At 32.8% G+C, this 17472-nt stretch overlaps 1 protein-coding gene across 4 annotated transcripts in view; it reads right to left on the bottom strand.

Annotated features, from left to right (window-relative positions):
• Window positions 1-17472, bottom strand: part of LOC111086210 — a 72591-nt gene that overhangs the window by 14465 nt on the left and 40654 nt on the right. Inside the window, exon 1 of one of the 4 annotated variants that reach the window (XM_022388142.1) lies at window positions 14632-14650. The exons of 1 other annotated variant lie outside the window; for it this stretch is intronic. The gene's annotated coding sequence lies outside the window, so the exon portion shown is untranslated. Of the gene's footprint in view, window positions 1-6028; window positions 6253-8701; window positions 8721-14631; window positions 14651-17472 lie in introns of those variants that run through there. 2 more of the 4 variants (XM_022388143.1, XM_022388140.1) reach the window with 2 other exon arrangements.

The following is a 17472-nucleotide window of genomic DNA, read 5'->3' on the forward strand; positions in this document are numbered from 1 at the left end:
GTGGGATTGACCGTCACAATATAACGCCTCCACGGCTGAAAGGGCGAACATGTTTGGTGTGACGGGGATTCGAACCCGCGACCCTCAGATTGCGAGTCGAGCGCCCTAACCACCTGGCCATGCCGGGCCCCATCCTCTAAATAACCAATATATATATATTTGAATATCAAACTGGTACACGAGGGCGTAACTGACTTCGCAATTAATTAATCTTTTTACACTAATACTATTTTAATACTATTTTTTTCTTCTATGTTATTTTAAAAACTTTCGCTTTTTTTCTTATTATCGGTGTTTAGGTCTTATAGACCTGGGAGGGTCAGGAGCAAATAACCTCTTTCTCCCGTCAGAGTATCCCGTACTTACATTTATATTCTTGAGAAGAAATATATTTTCTCTTTATTCGATATTGCAAAGTCCTGCACATGGCGAACAGTTCCACATGTATTTATCACATTATACTGGTTTTAACACTCATCGATAACACTTACACAAAATACCTTATCAATGCTGTCGTATCAGCTTAAAACTAGTGTGAGTTTCGTAGTCTAGCGTAAGGTAGAGTTTTTATTTTTAATATACATATTAATTGGTGAGAGGTACTTAGGGCTATCTTCATCATGTATGCAGTAACGATCTTAACCACGCATTAGGTCATTTTTGTGTCAGATTTTCGCGAAATAACTTAGCGAATTATGTAGGAGTATATCGTAGATAGTTTGTATATTTGCGTAATTGTGCATAAATGTTGATGAAGTGAATCTGAGTACTTTGTACGCTGTAGTTAGTAATGAATTTTGTATTGTTTGTAGTGTATTGATCTGTTTTTTGCTATGTTTATCAATGCCGGGCATGCATATTCAATTACTGTATGTTTTGTATATTTTGATTATGTTTTCAGCTAAAGTTCCATTGTTTTTGCTCGTTAGACTCCTGGCATAATTCGTACGCTGTCAAACTTTTGTTAGGTTATTTGTGTGTTTAACCTACGTTAATTTAGAATTATAGGTTAATCCTAGGAATTTGGCTGATGTTGTGGTCTGGAAAAGTGTCCCATTCACATATAGTTTGGGTGGGTCTTTTTTGAGTTTTGCGAATACTACCAATTGATTTTTGGGAACATTTATTTTGTTACAGTTTTTTTGGCAATATTCTACGATATTATTTAATTGTATTTATAAATTTGTTGCTGCTATTGAAGGAATAGGAGCACTTTTCCAGACTGCCACATCGTCAGCGAATTGTGAAGAAAAATCTTGATTTGGATTCTTACATACATGAGGAATAGTATAGAATAGTCTCCTTGAGAGACACCTGCCTCTGAAGTGAACGGCTCCCCAGTGGCACAGCGGTATGTCTGCGGACTTATAATGCTAGAAACCGTGTTTCGATACCCGTTGGGGGCAGAGCACAGATAGCCCATTGTGTAGCTTTGTGCTTGACTACAACCAAACAGGCTGGAGTGAATGACTCCTAGAAGGTCTCCCTACATTTATTGTACATTTTCTTTTCTCCAGAAAATTTGACATCCAGCGAATAATCCCGCACGGCAGCTCCATTTCTGACATACGGATCCTTAGATCATTGTGCCATATGTCGAATGCCTTCTTGATATATTAAGGTCGCCCATCAAAATTGAGTTTGGGTTGTATGATCGGATGTTGTTTAATAGGTTGGCATCTATATCTTTTGATGGTGAGTAGTAAATGCCTGCTACCGTGACGTACATTGTATTATCAATATAAACATCAATTGCTGTGATATTTGTTACCACTTCCTTTACTGACAGACCAGATTTGTATAATAATAGTATTCCTCTGTTTTGGTCATTTATTTTTAACTTATCTTTTCTAACTTGAAAATTATTGGTTTGTTTGTTGATTTTTGTGCCAAGCTACTTGAGGTCTATCTGCGTTAGTTGTCCTGAATTTTGATGTGATAGAATAGAGGGAATGAAACTGGTCAACACCACCCACCTGCGATTCCTGGGTTACTCTTGTCAGATCGAATATAAGAATTTGACTGTCACTCTTATAACGCACCTATGGCCCAAAAGTGCAGAACACTTTTTTTTTTAAGGGAAAGGGTCACGAACAACGGAAACTCAGATCGATATTCCGGCATGGGAACCATTGGGCCACACTCGGCCTAAGAATTAGAGGAGTTTCACTTTTACGTTTGAGCTTTTGTTTATGTTAATTTATTTGTTAACTGACTGATTTTAATATCTTGGGTAGATCGGCTTTGAATGCTACAAGATCTGTGATATGCTGCAGTAGTTGTGAATGGAATAGGCCTTCCAAACGGCTTTTATGGTATTTGTTTAAAAATTTTAGATATAATTTTCCGTGTCACATTTAACCAAATTTAAAAATCATTAGTAGTATCCACAATACGAACAATCGGTATTTTGTTCCGCGTCAAATGGCGACTAGTTTCTAAGCATTTCGAGTCCAATTTGCATCAAGAGCAAAGAGGAACATATAAATGTTTTTCAACGAAAATAAAGTTAACAGTATAAGTACGTTTACGTTTTCTCTTAGGTATTACTAAAGTATACATCCACATAAACACTATAACGATGAGCCTAATTTCACAAGAACTTTGAATATTTCCACTACTAATATATTATATTTGTGTAGATTATTACATTTTTATATGTCGTTGTATATAGACTTTTTTGTAAAACATTTTCAAAAACAATACAAGGATATTTTCAATATTAATTGTTTATAAGCAAAAATATCATGAAATAGAATAAAAAATTCAAAAGGTGAAATATGTGATAAAAATGCTTAAATGATATTTATTTTGGTGTTGGTAAGGATTAAAAATTAACATTTTTTGAGAAATATTGGCAAACTGATAAAGCCATGGCGCTTGTTTGTTTTTTTGCTGTTTTTTTTTCTAGAAACAATTTATGGACAATTTTACAAACAAACAGAAAATATTGTTTTAAGCTATATTGTTAACGTTATAATTTAGTTGTCTGCTAGAGAAAGCTGCTAACATAATGATCACGATAGATTTAGAAAGCTTGTAAAAGTAGCCCCAGATTACCAAGGAATGTTCGTGAATGTTAATGATCGAGAAACTTTATGACACTTTAAAAACAAGGATATATTATAAATAGAAAAATAATTTACTCTATTTCCAGTTCGTTTAGGGATTGAGATGTTAGTGAAGTATTCAGATTAGCGTTAGTTATCGCGTATATTCAGTTACTCGATCGATTAGTCGTGAAATTGTACAGACAAATTTATTTGTATGTTAGTCGTAGTACTGCTAGCAAATGAATTTATGTTGAAAGTGAAAACATTACTTGTGAACTTGGACCTGCAACTGTGTACAAGTGATAATAAACTGTAATAAATATTAAGAAATAAATTAACTAATTTGTTATTGTTAAGTGGTCTGGATTTCACATTATTTTCACTAAATAATTTAAAAGAATCCGCCCAACAATACTGAATAAAAGATATTAAGTAAAGATAAAATAATAATATATATATATATATATACAGAAAAGAACAGGTGGGGTTAACAAGGGTCAAATACATCATATTTGATGAAGCGACTAAAAGGCTATAAATAATTATCCACCCATAAGTAATAAAACACAATCATTCATCATAGCACATTCTGAAGTCAATCTTGCTTATCAGATTAGATGCTAATGTCAAAGTCGAAACATATACTTAATATACCAGTTATACGATAAATTAAAATTAAAAAAAATATAGTTCCAAATAATGTTATGTAATACGTATATGAAGGTTTTTTATATTAAATAATAAATATCGTTTTCAACTTCATGGAGATTGAAGAGTTACCTTAATGTCCAACATTCAGAAAAAAATAGTCACTGAAAAGTACTTTAGAAAGAGTGAAAATACGACATAATAAAATGGTCTGTTGGGGGTTTTGAGGGAAACAATTAAAAAAAAAAGGCTACGGTGAACATACAACACCGAATAAGGACAAGTAAACCGCCATCAATACGAAAAACACATATATTCGTTTTTCTTTTGGGTTTATTAGTCTTCATTATTCCAAATGAAGCGGTAAAGCCTAATCCCCCGAAAGACAAGTTTTTTTCTCTCTCTTTTAAATGAAGCCATAGATAACTCGTAGTTAGCAGCCGTGACTAAGTATATGAGTTATCGTACTTGGAACACACTGACAACAATGGAACCTTAACTCCAAGTGAATGTCTGTTTGCTTCTTATTTCTATATTCAATTCACAGCAAACTTATTGTTACATGAAAATTTGATTCCAGAATAAATGTTAAATGCATATCATCAAAGCACTCTTATAAATCTTGAATATCATGAAACAAGTCATAGAAAGCTTTAAGTCATCACTTAAATCGCTTTGATAGTTTTGTGTGTTTACTGCAAAATCACTTACCAGATCACCTGTGTTGGAAAAATATCACTTTTTTACAAGATCACATAACAGAAGAGCTCAAAAATCTGGAAACATATATTTATGTGAAGAGACGTTACACATAACTGTGAGCTACAAAATAAATAAATATATAAAGCAAATGACAATAATTGCAAGTTCTATTATCAAATAACTGGGTCTGTCATCAAAGCTTACTGGTTACATGACAAGTAAGTAAACATCGCAATATTCTTAGCAGGTCCATTATTGAATTCCACCTAATAATATATATAAGTTGTTTTTCAAATATCTTTAAAATACCATAAATTGATATGACCGATATTGTATTTCAAACACTATTAGAGCTCTTCAAGCCCAAACAGGTTTTAAATGCACTTTGTAAACATATATATATATTATTGAAGAACTGAAGGCTATATTTAAACCTACCAACATTATCTGTCTCAAAACATCACTAGTAGCTTTCACAATATCTGCATGTATGGTCCTATATAAATTTCTTTAAATTACAGAAAAATACTCTACTAGTATTTCTGTCGCCCATTTTGAACTGAACCAAATCACGAAACTTTGAACTGTGGGTTCAAAGATTATTAAAAAAGGTAAGGACACCAATGGTAAGATGGGACATGAGGTGAAAAAAAAGTTTTTAATCCTCTTAAAACTCAAGATCCTTTATATGAAAAACTCTGGTAGAATTTTTTAGACTTCATTATTTTGCCATTTTCCAGTTGAAAAAGAAAATAACAATTTGTTTACTGTAATCGGCCTCTGTCAACAATTAATCCTGTACAAATTAAGTCAGACACTGTTGACTTTTTAACTGGATTATATTAAATACAACAGATCGTGTATGTATGCTTTTGAACTTTTCAGAAAAACTGTGTACAAATTTGTATCACTTCGAACTTTCAGTTCGTTTGCACTCGTATGAAAAAATAAATCGTGTTGGACTTCACTCGTAGATGTACTCTTGAAGCCTTAATTCAAGACATTTCAATCTTTTATAAAAATGAAATATCTGTAATCGTTTAGTAGTAGGAAATGTATACTCGTTCATAAAACAGATAACGCACTGTTGGGTTCTGAAACCTTGATGACGAATAACTGTGAGAATCATACCTATAAATATAGGTTTAAAAGATAAGGAACACGTAATGAAATCAGTGTGAAATACATACGTTTCTCCTGTAGCGTTCTATTCAACGATCAGCATTATGTTGCAGCTGAAACTAGTTCTGTAATTATTAGAATCAATGCAGAACCGCTGCAGCAAGAGTAAGATTCTAACCTTCTTCTCTAACCACTACAGATATTTGCATTAACTTAGCACAGCTCACATATAACTTGAAGAAAGATCAACTTAGTCAATTGGCCTATCCCCTATGCAGCTTAAAATAACTTCACTGTGTATTTTTGGTGAGGCTTCAAAAAGTGCATCACAAGATTCTGAAGTTACAGCCAAAATAAACTTCAAGGATCCTGTCCCGTTTATTATTATTATTATTAACATTGATGCACAGAAAAATGAATACATGTTAATTTTAGAATATACCTATAGCACCAATGACTAAATGGAGCCTTATTTGACCAACAAAACTCAAAGTATTGGTTACCTTTCATTGCGGAGGCTACGATCTGCTTATGAAGAAAACCCTCAGACATGGTGTCGTATTTACTAACGCAGTTCTTCGTTATAGTTACAATTGGAAACACATGTGTGTGACGTCTACACTACAGTCGACAGGTGCAAAGGGAAGCTCATCGTGACTCCAGTGCTGAATCTATTCCGTGACTAGAGCCCTATACATTGCCCTAAGGGTAATATAGTGTTGTGGCCACTTTATGTCAAATGCTACGTGTTATATTACGGGTGCATTGAGGTGGGTGTTCCACTTGAATCAGTACACGCCATAGACCAACATATGACCGGCATATTTCACATGCTTAAATAACGGAAGCACGTGTCTGTTTTGTATTGCATTCAATTTCAATATTACATAGCCTCAATAAGAGCCTATTAAAATGTGATTGTGACACCACTCGTTTTCGGATGACAAATCTTTTATAAACGAACAAACACTCGCAAATAGCTCAGCAAATAACATATGAAAAAACAACAAAGAATGGAGGAACTATAGGTGGCTTGTTGGGAGAGAATAATGTAAGCAATATGGGATACAACCGTCCTTTTAAACACTTTCCGAGCTTGTATTTTTATGTCTTGATGTTGCTTTTTTCCGAAAAAGATACAACAGTTTAAACCTCTGAAACTGCATGTGTAACCTGCATGCTTCTTGAAATTTTAATAAATAACTTACAAGGTGAATTTACAGAGTCATCCAATACCATTAACCAATTTCTAGTTATTTGATTACACTACAAAAACATTTGAAGACACATTTCATAAAATATATTTGATTCAGCAAAATCAAAACAAAACTGTGCTCAACTTAGTTCAAAAAGAAGCAAATATCAATCATGTTAATAATGGAACTTAAAGCTGGTGTTGTTATTATAGTAGGGGTAGGAATCCTCTTAACAATTACAGAAATATTTTGAGAAAGTTAATATATCAAAACATAGAAATTATCAATAACTATCTGTTGTCTAGTTGTTGTAGAATTCATTCCTGAAAAGTAAAGATGCCACCAATTTTATTGTGGCAAAAAAGTTGGATGCTCTCGATCGACCAAATGATCTTTTGCCACTACGCTGGTTGTTATGTTCTCATATTTCGTGATTTACTGCTACATGCTTGGTATATCCCATTACTGCCCTTGTAATTGTACTGGTATAACATTTTAAGCTGAATATATCTGTATTCATAAGGTCGAGCAGGAGACTGGTGTTCAGTTCCTGTTGCCTATCCGACACAGCATGTTTAGAAAGGCAGAATATCGAGACAGGATCAAGCCAATACCATTAATAAAATGTTTTCAAAAAGAATAAAAATATTTTAAATCATTCTGTATGGGTTGTTTGTTTTTGTTTAGTGAAAAGCTACATACTCTGCCCACCGCGGGAAATCGAACCCTGAAATTTAGCATTGGAAGTCTGTAAATGTATAGCTGACCCACCAGTGGACTGCTTTAAAGGCAAGTAATTAACAGAAAATAATTTGTATATTTCGAAAAATATCTAGGTCACTTTAATTTTCTTAAAATAGTTAATAATAATAAAAATGATTTGCCCAACATTCACGGGCAAATGCAAAATGTTTCCCCTGCACAATCCCAACATGGCCACTTTTGACACCAGAAAAATCGAAAACTGTCTATATTACTGCTTGTGACCCACAATAAGGTATCTCTGTACCAACTCCCATGTAAGTTGGTTGACATACACATGAATACTTCACGAAAATCACAAATTGTGCTTTCCTCGCTGAAAAATTGAGCAAAAGAAAAAATTCCAAAAGTCTATGTCTCTATTTGGGACCTGTAAAACAGTATCTTTGTACCAAATCTCATGTAGATTGGCCGACAGAGTAGTTGTAAAAAAACAACTAAAATTATATCTTTTGTGGCATATTGACTCCCCTATAATTACTAAAAATGGGTAAATCATTTTTTTTGTCAATGAGTTGGACCTGTAGAAAAGTATCTTTATATCAAATTCAATGTAAATTAGTAAATGTGCCAATTTTCATCTTGTTTGCTGTAAATATAACCGCATAGGAACCCAAAATATACATTTTTGGGTTGTTTGATCTTTTCCCATAAAATCCTTAAAAATAATTAAATCTGGAAAATGAAAAAAAAGAAAAGGGTATAATTCTACCAAGTTTCAAATCAATCCGCTGAGAAACGAACGTATGGTGGTCGATTGAAAAGTGTTTGGAAGAAGATGAAACAATAGAAAAACAGTATGTCTTTCTGCAGAGACGTAAGAAAACATAATGAATAATATTTTAGTTCGTTTCTTTGCTTTGATCAAAAAATATTAATCAGCTCCAACTGTGGTTTAAATGATCAATTGATTATTACTTTGGTGACCTGTTTTTTCCGTATAATTCAATGTGTTAACATTTTGAACATGCAAGTGTTTGTGTGTATGTATTTATTACTTGAGTAAGTTTAAGTACTAAAGCATGATCGAATTATCTAAAAGTCTATTTAATCTTGAAAAATGTTTACGTCAATGTATTTTGTTGATTTATGAACAATGAAGTAATGGTTAGGGGGTGAAAATAATTTGTATTCGTTTTTTTTTTAAGTTTTTTTTGTAAATAATGATGTATTATAATGAAGTAAAACGTTTTAAATTTTCTGTTGAATTACCTGTACCTGCTATAATTCTACAACGACTCTCCCTCGATGTTTGAACGCACTATCGAGTCTGTAAAACGAGAAAATACACAGGAAAATTAATGAAGTAATAATAATAATTAACCATAGCACTAGTAAATATCACTAACATACTATTGTATTCATACGCTACTAAATATTTCCATATATTCAGGATTTACAGAACACATTAAAGTAAACCTTGCTCGGGAATTTTGAACAAATTGTTAGAGCTCTTACTCCTAAAGATATTTCCAAGTATTATTTAATGTTTGATAAATCGAGAAGTGGTGTATTCAAGGGTAACTCGTTCTTTACTAAGTTTCACCACGCAGAGTGTTACAGCAATAGTACAGTAGAGTTTATCGATGACAAGCTAACTACTGGAATCCACTGCAGAAAACAAATAACTGCAGTGCAGCAGAACCAACTGTTACGGATTTATATACCCAGCCTTTGTGTGTATCAAAAAAAATATTCGAGCTCCATATAAATACAGACACTTTTTAATGTCTCATCCGTAGCAGGAAATACGTATATTCTTACCAACATTGAATTGTATTTACTTGGGTGACGTGTTCCTTCATGTATTTTTAATCGAGGAAAATTCTCGCTTGATTGAAAGAATTAAACCTTATTCTATACTGATAGAAAGTATTAAACGTTGTTCTTTTTTGACAGGAAGAATTCACAAATTTTGGATATGACATGAAAGTTTAAATTGTAATCGGTTTGAAAGAAGTAAAATAGAATTTTTTAAGGTAAATTGACGATGGTGAAAAATAATCTTAATCTTTTATAAAGCTTAAATTTCCCAAATTAAATTTCGTTTTTATACTGCTAATTCAACACGTTGCTTTAAATGTTTTATAATACTTATTACGGATCAATGTCAAGAGAACCCCAGCGCCTTTTTTTTAAAGTTCTTTTATAAAGGATAAAATATGTTTAAGATAAAAAAAAGTTGGTTTAATTTCTTAGTAATTTATGTTTTAAGATAATAGCGCTATTGATCTTTAAAAAGAAAAAAGAATATCCACAGTTGTTTACGCACACACAAATCCTATATAACCTTGAAAACTGCATGTGTTACTATGTTAATATACAAAAAACGTCACGATTACCCGAGAGTTTTTATTTCTAAGTTACCCAAATTAAAACGTCTTCCCCACAACTAATTAATCCCGCCACTGGTTGGATATAATAATTAATCTTATTACGATTTCTTCTAACTGGCGTGAGTGTTAGCTAATTTAGATCTGTTCCCTCTTACTTGCTTTAGCTGGTGCAGTTCCAATGCGTTAATTCTACGTAAATCTGTTGATAAGCGACCCGGAACAGGCCTTAAATTAGAAGACAAACACTATTTCGTAGCATTTAATACACTGCATAGATATTGTAGAAAATAATAATTCTAACGATGTTGTCTTTTTACTAATCTACATTATTATTTGCATGATTTTCACGTTAGATAACAGATGGTTATTCATTATTTGAGTTTGCTAGAAGTTTCAGCTGGCTGTATAGGAATATAGGCCTACATTGGCCGTTATGGTAACGTTTTTGATCACGTGTAGAGTATTAGTATTAGTTAAAGATGTATTTAAATAAAAGGCTCTCCTTTATATATATATAATGAATATACAATATTAATATAATTAATCGTCTGCCTAATTTCCTGAAATTTTAATAGAGATTTTGCAAAACATTGAAAAGACTCGCTTTGATTAGAGTCTGGATACACTTAAATTCAAGTTAATTAAAATTCCCTGACAGCATAAGTTCTTTTACTAGATATCTAGGGAACATTTCCGTCAAAGCAGTTTTCTCGTGTTCTCCATTCAGCATAAAGAACCGTTGATTTAAACCACACTTGTGATAAGAGTTCTCAAGTGACCTTGCTGGGACCAGTCACTTTCGCATGAAATATTGCCCTCTGTTTGTGCCCGGTCAGACCTCTTCAAGATGTTATCAGGATGAAAGTATAATGTTACAGTAAAGTTAATGAAAAGAAGAAAAAAATGACATGTAATACAAAATGATTTGAAATAATCACGAACATATTCGTCCCAAAAATATAATATTTTTACAACGCAAGAACTTCGTTTTATAATAGTGTAGAACAAAAAGTTCGCGGCAATATTAATTCTCCCAAGGTTGTCACTGTTTAGTTGTTGTCTTAGTGGGAAATCAAACTCCAAAGTTTAGCACTGTAAGTCTGTAAACTTTCCGCTGACCCGCCAGGTGATTAATTTTCTCTAATACAAATACATGTTGAATATGACGAAAACAATCGAAAAAAAAAGTATAATTTTCTGGAACAAACATTCACGTGGCCGTCCTCTTTCTGAAAAAGACTTTTATCTATTCGTTATAAACTACAGTAATAGTTTAGTTTGTATGATATATTATCACTGGATCTTGATTTTTCTTTTACATAGTCAAAAGTTGGGAAAATACTTGTCATTAAGCCTGCTCTAGCGACCTCTATAAAAAATAAACTGAAATACTTCGATTTCTCTTTACTGGCACATAAAGCTGCATCTGAATTTTTAAATATGTCGGTTATAAGTTTATACCAGTTTAAATTCCACACTGAATAAGTATTGCAGTGTTGAACGAACCAACATGTATTTTCACCGAAAGTCATGGAATTATTTGACGTAAATTTTGTGGTATCTTATAAGGGTAAAACTACTTTTCTATTTGTATTTTCATTATTGGAAATCTAAAATGTTAGTTTGACTTTCGCTTATTATGAGTACACTGTAAAAAAAATCAGTTCCAAATAACACAGTCACAGAATACAAATATGTTGGCTTATGCACAACTTTTGTCTCAAATTTTTTACAGTCCAGTATAATAATATCTGACAAATAAAGCATTTTATTACAAACTAACACACAAACTATATTTTTAAAATGACCTCAGATAAAGAATGATTCATTTCCACAATGTGCTACTCCTGAACGGTTAAATCCAGAACTCCAGTTATGAAAATATAACATCATAACATCACAATGTGTTTGATTAAACATAATCTTGAACTGCAAACTGTGTTGTAAGAATCACGAAAAACTTGTGTGTTTATATCGCTTCAACAATAACTCGTGTTACACTTCACACAAGTCCATGTTTTGGGGAACATAGTTTGTGCCGTTGTGAAATAACACAATGTTTGTGTTAGTTTGCAACACACAGTGACGTAAGTATGCCCTCGCAGCCCCCGCAATTGCGGGGGGGGGGGAGGTCGAGCAAAAAGAGAGCCCGAAGGGCCTGACAAACTAAAGAATTGTCGACAAGGGGAATAAATGTAGGGGCAACTTTGTAGTTACGCCACTAGCAACACATTTTTTTTTATATATACTGATCTTCTCTATCTCTATGCGGTCATAAAATAAGGATTTCTTCACATGAATTTTATTAAGTTTTACTTAAAACGTGTTTAGTTTCGGATATACAGAGTATAATATTTATGGTTACAACGTTTCACCAGGTTAATCTGGCATCATCAACTACAACAACTATCAGGTACAACAAGTTCTTGTACCTGATGATGCCAGGTGAACCTGGTGAAACGTTGTAACCATAAATATTATACTCTGTATATCCGAAACTAAACACGTTTTAAGTTTTTACATAATATGATACTTCCTTTAATTATGTTAAGTATTTCAATACCATGTTCGTGTGTCTTCATATCAAGAGGGTCAGACAACACTCTGATTGTATGTGATCGTCTGTGTCCACCAGTAGAGCTTTTCAGACCGCCCAGCACACGCACACACTCATTCTGTTTGGGGAACTGGCGCTAGGTACAATTGAACTTCTCCGACTCAATCGGGTGTCAGAGTTTTAAAATTGTAAAATGTTTCTTTGTCACACATAACCTTGGGTAGTTTCGTTGTGAAAGATATTTAATTTCAGGAGTAACTGAGTAATTGTGTTTTGCCTTCTGAATTTGGGAAAATTTGTTTTGCGTTCATTAACTAGTTAATAGACTGTTTATAAAATTAACATAGAAACCGTGCAAAAATGAAGAGTATTGAGCTCACGATGACAACCACGCCTAAACACACTATGTAGAAGTCCTTACAACCGCTCCAAGTTATCCAGGTAAAGTATGTTTATTTTAGAACCACACAGATTATATTTAAACAGCACTGTGCCAAGGAAATGTTTTGAACACTCAAAATGTAAAATAGTAACATTTAGTCACTGAAAAATAAAGATTCGAAAAATATAACAGAACTTGTTTACTATAAAAGTGTTCTCGAAACTGAAGTAAATTATTTGTAAACAGAGTAAACTGCCAATTTGTATGTGTGTGCTTGATTCAGAATGAGAACACGTGATCAGCCATAAGTGCGGATTGGTTTCTAGCTAAAGAATCGTAGTCTAGCAGTGGATGATACTATACAAGCACGTGACAACTGAGCATTTTCTAACAAAACACTGTGTATCTAACAGCTTACTAACGGACGAGTCCAATCAAGCTACTTAATCATGAAGAGTTGGGATAATTTCAACTTGCTTGAGTACAAAAAAATTAAAAAAGGCCAGTATTCTGTGATGTTTCACCACAGTATGTGGGCTCAACAACTCTTACGCGTCGCCAGTTTTGGCGTTTTTCACCACCAAGTTATGTGATACCTTAGCAAGAGTCTCGTCCAGATTTAATTTGGAGTGCAGAATAAGCAGATTTAAAAAATCTCAACAAGAATGTGTGAAAAGTTTTAATTCCCTATTGTACTGTATTTTCATAAACGTTTTAAAACGTGATATTTCATAAAATTTTCTCGAAAACTTCATTCTGTTCTTGATTCTAACTAAAAATGATTTGTTATCTATATATGGTGATTTTGTTAACACTGAACTTTGAGTTTTAGGTCGGTAAATAGTTTCAAATCATCTTTGTTTTATCACCTCTGGAATCCATAGAAAGCACTTATAACTTATCCAAATATAGGCTTAACCTAAAGTTCAATAACTAAAACAGACATAGAAAACGTCAGTTATCGTCTTGAAATGCACACTGTTTTCACAGTATTCGCTTTCATGAAACCAAAATTCAGAAACCCTTCTATTATTACCTACCTAATTTTTAACACACTCTTACGTAACTTTAATCAGACCCACGTAGCTTGGGAGAAACGTATACATAAAATGAGTTTATGTGGAGAGTTGAATAAATTTATATGATGTTGAAACTCAAAATGTTTTAAAACAACAATAACAAATATGCATACATAAACACAGAGAGAAGATTAGGAAAAAACAACAACAAACGAGTTAGGAAAGATCCTTGTGAATGACTCGAAGAAGACTATCTGTAATAGGGCTAACTTTCTTTAATCATGTTAACAAAGTTGAAGAAGACTATCTGTAATAGGGTTAACTTTCTTTAATCATGTGTTAACAAAGTTAAAGAAGACTATCTGTAATAGGGTTAACTTTCTTTAATCATGTTAAGAAAGTTGAATAAGACTATCTGTAATAGGGTTAACTTTCTTTAATCACATTAACAAAGTTGAAGAAGACTATCTGTAATAGGGTTAAATTTCTTTAATCATATTAACAAAGTTGAAGAAGACTATCTGTAATAGGTTTAACTTTTTTAATCATGTTAACAAAGTTGAAGAAGACTATCTGTAATAGGGTTAACTTTCTTTAATCATGTTAACAAAGTTGAAGAAGACTATTTGTAACAGGGCGAACTTTCTTTAATATTAAGACAATTTTTCTGTGTGTCTTTTATGTTTAAAATTTAATTATCGGCCTACTTCACATTTTCAAAACCTCCGGTACGCAGAGGAAGGTAACTTTTCTTTAAAATAACAGATAAACAGATGCTAATTATGCACTTCAACTCTTCTCTTTTTAAATGTTATCATAACAACGAAATGTAGAAGTATTCTAAATGTACTTACTATCAAAACCAAATCGAACACCAGCAACATATAGTCCAATGATTGACTGAAGTTTGGTTACTAATCTACTTCCCCGGTTTTCCGAACTTATGCTATTCACAGAAGTTTGATTACTAATATACTTTTTTCGATTTTACAAACTTATGCTATTCACAGGAAAAATAAGAATGTTCTATGTATTTGTAGCTTTAGTGTTTTTTTTTTGTTTTTTTTGTTGTTGTTGTTTCGTCTGTTCGTTTCTGGCAAAACTCCAGTTTCTAAAGGAAAATCAGTCCTTGTTAAAAACGAGAAAGATGGAAAACTTCATGGTATGACGTGCGTTGTAGCCATTACCATTAACTCGAACCAGTGATTTTACTCTTCAAAAACCGTTCCTCCCCGTTTTCACCTTCTTCAAAGTTGATCCATGCTTTCTGGAATGATTTGAATTTCGAAAAAAATGTTCTAACTTTAAACTTCTCAGATTCTCCATGACAAAAGCGTTTTGCATGGTAAATGTTTTTTTTTTTTTACCTTTACGGCTGCGAATGATATATAACCTATATCAAAAACATCTCATTGGTAACTTCTAAATATAAAAATAACACTAATAATCCGAATGCAATTGCAATGTAGGTCTTTCTTCATTAGGATGTACAAATAAATATATATATACATAGCATCGACCAGCCTTGTCTATGCAACTATACGCAATATTTTCAAGCATTTTACTCCAAAAATATATATAACTTCGATAATATAAAATATCTCTATCCAGTGATATACTGTACTGAAACAGTAGTTATTATACCGTATATATGCTTGGTACGACTTATGTACGTTGAATAACTTTATTATTTCCGAAAAAAAGACTCCTCACTAAGATACTGCCCACCAGATTAATCTTTCTATTGGAAACGTTTGTTATCAGATTATATAACTTTGATACATCTAAATATTGCCATATGAGTAGAACGAGGAAAACATACACGTTTTCTGCATCATTTTATACTATTTATGTTAAGCAGCAGGGCCGGATTAAATGGAGTGAGGAATGACTAAGAGGAAAAAAAAAGTAATCAAAAACTGGATGTTTCATTTCAAAAACATATGTTTGTAAATGTTTCACTGTGAAAACAGGGAATTTAGTGGTTTCATTTGTAATTCTTCATTAACATGCTCTTACAACTTGATATTTCATAGATATTTACTCGGCCGTTTAACAAAAAACATTCTTGTCATTAGTTTATATTTATTATAAAAATTAGCATTAGGATATTCTGTATATTACCTACCTATCACTTGTGTTTGTGTATTGTTCTAAGTGTACTTAGTAAACTGTATATGACTCGGTTATGAAGTTCAGTTCTGTGATCCCCTCCCCTCTCCCCCAAGTCCTTAATCCGACCCCATTAAGCAGCATTCGAAATTTTAGTTCAAGTTCAAGTAAACTAGAGAGAAATGACTGTTCTGCCAGCGGTGTCTTAGTAACGATATAGAACATTTGAAGATGATGAGATGTATAAAACATTGGAAGCAAAGTCTTCGGCTGAGATACTACAGGACAAGCTGAAATGGAACAAACTACATAGTGGTAATCTATCACTACAACTTTTAACATAGATACTTCATAACTATTATAATTGTGAAGATTGGCGCGTTTCTAAACATTTTATGTTTAAACTCGCTGTTAGATTTTATTATAAGTTGGTTTAAAATTTCACTTGTTTGCTAAAAGTTTATTTCTTTCAATATTAGAATTGTCCAAAAGTTAAATCATTGCTCTCATGCTTGCTCCAGTTAAGCTAAATAGATAACCAAAACGTTGGATCGCGTCACGTCACCCGCAAGTGCTTGTCTGATCAACTATCTACACTTAATTTCTCAAGTTCTTACTTATATTTAAAAACAAAAGGATTTGGTTATTCTTAAAGTATCAACTGTAAATATTTAAAGTGATAGTGACGTCCAGGTTCTAGTATCTATGTTCAATATGCGTAACTACAGAACTTTGTACTTTCTAAGAGCAGGTTTCATAAGTCACCGCTAGAGGGAGAGGATATTTCAACAGTAAACATATGTTATTTTTTTTAAGCCAGTCGCCAACATCAAACGAATAACAAACTCAGAAAATGATGAACAAGTTCTTTCAGTTCCAAAATGGCAGTATCGTAGGTGTTTTATACGTTAAACACCTGACGTCAAGATGGTTCTAACAAAGTCTACATGAAAAAAAAAAAACAACAACCAATAAAACCCACACAACAGTGTAACACATCTATTTAATTATCATTTTATTTTTAAAAGGTAGCATGTACATGTACGCTTTATAGGGGTCCGAATCAATATGTATGTGTGGAGGGGGGGGGGGCAAAGCTAAAAGTAAATCAATATAGTCAGTAATGAGTTTGGCAAAAAGGGAGGCGGGAAATGGGGATTCTTTTAATGTATTTCCCATGAATAAAAGAAAGTAAAGGAGAATATGTCTCTAGTGCTGACGAGGCCTTTCGCTTAATTCCAGGGCTCTTCAGGTCGGCTGGAATACAATAGACATAGCAGTGGTCTAGGCACTAACTATAACATCATTTTTCATGAACTACAACTGTTAGGGTATGAATCAGATTAAGCAATTGAATTATAGTTATTATAAATTTTAATTTGGTCGTTTTACAAATCAGATTTTTAAGAAAGAATTAACAGCACAATTCTATTTTATTTTAACACCATTTATTTATTACTAGCAGAGACCCGCAAAACATTTCCGGCCAAATAAGTATCTTTATCGTAACAGTACTTCTTTAAATATATTATCCCGGCATGGCCAGGTGGTTAGGACGCTCGACTCGCGGGTCGCGCGTTCGC

Source organism: Limulus polyphemus, unplaced genomic scaffold (assembly GCF_000517525.1).
Source record: "Limulus polyphemus unplaced genomic scaffold, Limulus_polyphemus-2.1.2 Scaffold925, whole genome shotgun sequence".
NCBI lineage: Eukaryota > Metazoa > Arthropoda > Merostomata > Xiphosura > Limulidae > Limulus > Limulus polyphemus.